General features: G+C 44.2%; 1 non-coding gene across 1 annotated transcript; it reads left to right on the top strand.

The window, feature by feature from the left end:
- Positions 1–1,264: 1,264 nt before the first annotated feature.
- TRNAV-UAC (transfer RNA valine (anticodon UAC)) lies at positions 1,265–1,337 on the top strand. Its single transcript has one exon. It is a non-coding gene; the product is annotated as a tRNA-Val (tRNA).
- The last annotated feature ends 5,051 nt before the right edge of the window (positions 1,338–6,388 follow it).

Here is a 6,388-nt window from a genome sequence, read left to right as displayed (position 1 = left end):
TGCATGCATAGCGTTTCGGGCTGGTCCTTAATCTTAATTTTCCCTGAAATACGACCCGCCAAATCTTTAACAACCAGGTAAGGTTCGGGCCCGACAGCCAGGGGGTGCGGAGGTACCCACTTGTGCCTGGCGTGCATGGTGGTTGGACACTCGTCGTTGTTGACGTGGCTTGCACGATGGGGGGGGGGGGACCTTCTCTCCGTTTTGTGGGGGGAGGGGGGGAAAGGGTGCATAGAACCACTTTTTGGTCTTTGTTTGGGGGACGGGCTGTTCTTCTATTAAGACTACTCGATAGCTCAGTCGATAGAGCTTCGGACTCACGCTTTGAATCCACATTTTGAGTCTCCAGGAGCTTAGGTGAATGAAAGATTTATATCCCAGCTTGTCCTCCAAACAAAGACCCAAAAGTGATTCCATGCACCCGCCAAACACCCTGTTTATGAATGAAAAACGGCTTACAAACCGTTTTTTCACACTCACAACTGTTGACGTTCGAACACTTCCAGAACAAGTGCTTCACTGACGAATTTTGTTCGAACCATAACGCTGTAAATGCTTTACCCACGTACTACAAATACAAATAATCCCCAACAGAATCTAAACACCTAACCTAACCATTTCTATATATGCACAATATGCTAATATATTATAATATTAATTTATATTTCGGAAAATGTCCGTTTTGAATGAACAGCATGTTAAAATTTATGAATGCGTCTGTGGGGTCGACCGCTGGGTGTAATGGACTTGAGTCGAGGACGGGTTATATGTCCACAGAAGTGTGGAGGACAGTTTATGATAGATGGCATTATGGTACACGATATTATGAAAGTATTATGATAAATGGTGTTATGATATTATGATAGATAGAAGCAGCAAGGTTCAATAATTTTCATGTTAATTTATGAGTCAATTATGGGATACTGAGAAGCAAGTGTTCAAAGTTCATTCTCAACTCACAATCGGGAATTCCGGATTCGAAGCCTGGGTGGGAAAGAAACGTTACCTTTCTTGGGCACGTTACCTTTCACCTAATGCCACTGTTGTTCACCTAACAGTATATAGGTATCCGGGAGTTAGCCAACTGTTGCGTGGTTGCATCTTGGCCGCATTTCTTGGGGAAGGTCAGAAGTTTGACATCAGTGGTACCTCGATATAAGTATAACGTATTACATTCCAAATTATTGTTAAAGATACAACCTGCAGCGATTAAAAAAATATAGTCAAATCTAGTATAAAACATTAGGCATCAAGTGATTCAATGGCTCTCGTAGTGTAGTGGTTATCACGTCTGCTTTACACGCAGAAGGTCCCAGGTTCGAGCCCTGGCGGGAGCAGTTCTTTATTAAATTGTTTTTCAGCCCTCTCCGTCTGGTAGATAGAGAGGATGAAACTAATGCAAATTCCATAATTCGATTAAAATGTAACTCAAACCTCTCAAAACGTTATACTTATGGAACACGGAAAAATTTCAGACGTTTAGTGAAAAAATTAGTTTCTTAAAATTATAAATTAGTTAACTTAGATGACTGTATTTAATTAAGAAGTGGAACATAGAGGGTGGTGCTGAAGATGATTAAGGAGCGAGTTAGCCATGTGGGATGCAGAGATGATAATCTGTGATAGTCACACCTTCCCCCCACACAGCAGGGCGTCGGGGACCAGACCCTGTCTTAGCAAATCAGAATTGTAGAACTCTGAGGATTAGGAATATTTGTATTACAGTCCCATAGTGCGCTGTGCTAACATGTATACAGGACCATGGTGCGCTGCGCTAACATATATACAGGTCCATGGTTCGCTACGCTAACATGTATACAGGACCATGGTGCGCTGCGCTAACTTGTATACAGGTCCATGGTTCGCTACGCTAACATGTATACAGGTCTATGATGCGCTGCGCTAGCTTGTATACAGGACCATGGTGCGCTGCGCTAACTTATATACAGGTCCATGGTTCGCTACGCTAACATGTATACAGGTCCATGGTGCTCTGCGCTAACATGTATTCAGGTCCATGGTAGGCTGCACTTATAATAATCAATAATGCATTTTGTTGGGGACAGGTAGCCAATGAATATATATACTCTTTAGGCTGATATCGAGATCCTCCCTAGGATGCAACCCCATGACAGTTACCTACCTCCCGGGTACCTATTTACTGCTAGGTGAGCAGATCCATTAGGTGACAGGTAACGTGCCCAACCATTTCAATCCCACCCGGGATTCCCGATTGTAAATCAAGAACGAATTCATGTGATTATGAGCAATTTAGATTCTTTACGTAGCAGGAATTGTCCGGGCGGTAGAGTAATCTTGTGTATTCTCTTATGCATTTAAAAGAGCCTCCCTGAGTCTGAGTCCGAAGCCAAATGGCTTCTTCTGGTTACGTGTGTGTGTGGGGTGGGGGGAGGGGGGGAATGGGGGTGGAGAGGGTTATTATGATGGTTGAGCCAGGGGGGGGGGGGTGAATGGGTGAGTGTAGATGGATAGGTGAATCACACGCTAAGTGAGCACATCCAATACCCTAACCCTTATCAACTTACTAAAACCGGAAATTGTTTCCATTATGGCAGTTTACTGCCTGAAAGAATCAGACATGGCACCTGCCTCTTCTATATGTGTCTGGAGGGGTCAGAGCTCTGGTGCGGTTTATGACATCATAACACCGGACTCAACATAACAGAGAGCAAGTGTAGCCGGGAGTAGAGAGAGGACGCTTGTACACACAAGACAGACAGGCACTCGCGTGACCACAGGTAAGGCAGGGTTGGGGAGGTTTCTCTACATTTTATTGCCGAGGAAAATGGAACAGCTTTCAGATCTTCTCTAGTCACATAATATCAAGGTTTATGTTGGTGTACATGTGTACTTAACTACTTGTGCTTCCCTAAGACTTCGTGCTTACTTGTACTTGCCAAACAGTATTTACCCAGCTGTACTTGCCTTGCTCTTCCTACAATCAAAGGCAGATCTGAATCAATCAATCAGTGTTTGTTTGCAGTCTGCCTCCACCACTCAACAATCAGTGTTTGGAGTCTGCCTGTACGTCTGATTTTCCTAAATAGTTCATTCAAATGTTATAATAGAGCAACTTTTAATGAGCGAGAGAGAGAGAGAGAGAGAGAGAGAGAGAGAGAGAGAGAGAGAGAGAGAGAGAGAGAGAGAGAGAGAGAGAGAGAGAGAGAGAGAGAGAGAGAGAGAGAGAGAGAGAGAGAGAGCAAAACAAATTCCCTGGAAACACAAACCGTAACTGTCTCTATTTTCTGCTTGTTACAACTTGTAATTAAGTTGTTACATCTTGGCTTAACGTGTTTATGACGTATTAGAACGTAGTTACAACTTGCTATATTGGTTGTTATAACTGGTTAGGAGGTGTTAAAACTTGTTCGAACGTTGTACCAACGTCGTAGTTTCGGTGTGTGTTTGGCGGGATATACTCTTGCAAGGAGAAATTGTAACATGTCGGCCTTGTATTAGACCAATTAATTCAGCTCACGGGAATGTGTGATTCATACAGATTACAGAGAATTTCAATGTTATTGGTCTTGAATCACACGAGTAGGGTATGCCAGAACACTGGACATTGTTATTGGTTCTCAGTCTTACGAGACCAATGTTATGGGTTTTGAGTCATACAAGAATAATGCTATTGGTTCTGTATCATACTTGAGCTTTCTACCCTAAGCAACTCTACAAACATCTAGAAACTTACACTATTTCATGTCAAGCATTACACTTTACCGAAATTTTTGGACAGATTAAATTACCATTTAACAAACAGTTAATAACTTCCATGACTTTGGGGCTCTTGGTTATTGTTCATTTAACAATAAAATTCAATATATCTGAGGCAGCATGAAAGGACAAATTTTCAATTTATTCCATCCAAACATCAGGCAAGCAGTGGACGACCTACTTATAATAACACAACATACTTAGTCATACAGACCCACATACTCGACACAAATTCAAGGTCATGTATAGGCCATAAACCCCCACACAGTCAAGGTTAAACAATGATTACAGAAACCTTGATTACACAAGGCCTTGTGTAATCGAGGTCAAACAAACTAACACAAACTGAAGGTCACGTAGACCCACACACCGCCCGTAACACGGGTGGCACGTGAACAAGGGGACACAGGTGGAAACTGAGTACTCAAGTGAGCCACAGGGACGTTAGAAAGATCTTTTTTCAATGTCAGAGTAGTTAACAGATAAAATGCATTAGGCAGTGATGTGATGGAGGCTGACTCCATACACAGTTTCAAATGTAGATATGATAGAGCCCAGTAGGCTCAGGAATCTGGACAATAGTTGATTGACGGTTGAGAGGCGGAACCAAAGAGCCAGAGCTCAACCCCCGCAAACACAACTAGGTGAGTACACAGTCAAGCTCATACAGACCCACACAAAGTGGCGGAGAACAACTCAAACTCCTCAGTTTACCTGAGGGACCAACGTCTCACTAGGCCACGACGTGTACAGGAAGCCGTCGGCTTGTCAAGGGTCCCCCCATTTGACCTGATGATTTTATGCAGTTTCTTTCACCCTGATGCTCCTGTTCACCTAGCAGTAAATAGGTACATGGGAGTTAGACAGCTGCTACGGGCTGCTTCCTGGGGATGTGTACTCACCTATTTGTACTCACCTATTTGTGCTTGCGGGGGTTGAGCTTTGGCTTTTTGGTCCCGCCTCTCAACTGTCAATCAACTGGTGTACAGATTCCTGAGCCTACTGGGCTCTATCATATCTACATTTGAAACTGTGTATAGAGTCAGCCTCCACCACATCACTGCCTAATGCATTCCATCCGTTAACTACTCTGACACTGAAAAAGTTCCTTCTAACGTCTCTGTGGCTCATGTGGGTACTCAGTTTCCACCTGTGTCCCCTTGTTCGCGTCCCACCAGTGTTGAATAATTTATCCTTGTTTACCCGGTCGATTTCTCTGAGGATTTTGGAGGTTGTGATCATGTCTCCCCTTACTCTTCTGTCTTCCAGTGTCGTAAGGTGCATTTCCCGCAGCCTTTCCTCGTAACTCATGCCTCTTAGTTCTGGGACTAGTCTAGTGGCATACCTTTGGACTTTTTCCAGCTTCGTCTTGTGCTTGACAAGGTACGGGCTCCATGCTGGGGCCAGATACTCCAGGATTGGTCGTACATATGTAGTGTACAAGATTCTGAATGATTCCTTACATAGGTTCCTGAACGCTGTTCTGATGTTAGCCAGCCTCGCATATGCCGCAGACGTTATTCTTTTTATGTGGGCTTCAGGAGACAGGTTTGGTGTGATATCAACTCCTAGATCTTTCTCTCTGTCCGTTTCATTAAGTACTTCATCTCCTATTCTGTATCCTGTGTCTGGCCTCCTGTTTCCACTGCCTAGTTTCATTACTTTGCATTTACTCGGGTTGAACTTCAACAGCCATTTGTTGGACCATTCACTCAGTCTGTCTAGGTCGTCTTGTAGCCTCCTACTATCGTCCTCAGTTTCAATCCTCCTCATAATTTTTGCATCATCGGCAAACATTGAGAGAAACGATTCTCTACCCTCTGGGAGATCATTTACATATATCAGAAACAGTATAGGTCCAAGGACTGACCCCTGCGGGACTCCACTCGTAACGTCTCGCCAATCTGAGACCTCACCCCCCTCACACAGTCTCATTGTCTCCTGTTGCTTTGGTACTCCTTTATCCAATGGAGTACCTTCCCTTTCACTCCAGCCTGCATCTCCAGCTTTTTCACTAGCCTCTTGTGTGGCACTGTATCAAAGGCTTTCTGACAATCCAAAAATATGCAGTCTGCCCACCCTTCTCTTTCTTGCCTTATTTTTGTCGCCTGGTCGTAGAATTCAAGTAACCCTGTGAGGCAGGACCTGCCATCCCTGAACCCATGTTGATGCTGTGTTACAAAGTTCTTTCGCTCCAGGTGCTCCACTAGCTTTCTTCGCCCAATCTGCTCCATCAGCTTGCATGGTATGCAGGTTAGGGACACTGGCCTGTAATTCAGTGCCTCCTGTCTATCCCCTTTCTTGTATATCAGGACTACGTTAGCTGCTTTCCAAATTTCTGGCAGGTAAATACACACACACACTTCTATGTGTGTGTGTGTATGTGTGTGAAAAAATTAGTAGTTACGGTGCGGGCTGTAGTAACAGTTGAATGATTGTCAGTTGAGAGGCAGGCCGAAAGAGCAGAGCTCAATCCCCGCAAGCACAACTAGGTGAATACAATTAGGTGAATACACAGGGGAACCTCACGGCTGAGTGGACAGCGCTCCAATGTCTTAATCCTAATGGCTCGTGTTCGATTTCCGGCGGAGACGGAAACAAATGGGCAGAGTTTCTTTCACCCTGATGTACCTGTTCACCTAGCAGTAAA

Source organism: Procambarus clarkii, chromosome 56 (genome assembly GCF_040958095.1).
Source record: "Procambarus clarkii isolate CNS0578487 chromosome 56, FALCON_Pclarkii_2.0, whole genome shotgun sequence".
Taxonomy (NCBI): Eukaryota; Metazoa; Arthropoda; class Malacostraca; order Decapoda; family Cambaridae; genus Procambarus; species Procambarus clarkii.
The sequence above is the reverse complement of the archived record's forward strand: the minus strand, read 5'-3'. Positions and strand labels throughout refer to the sequence as shown.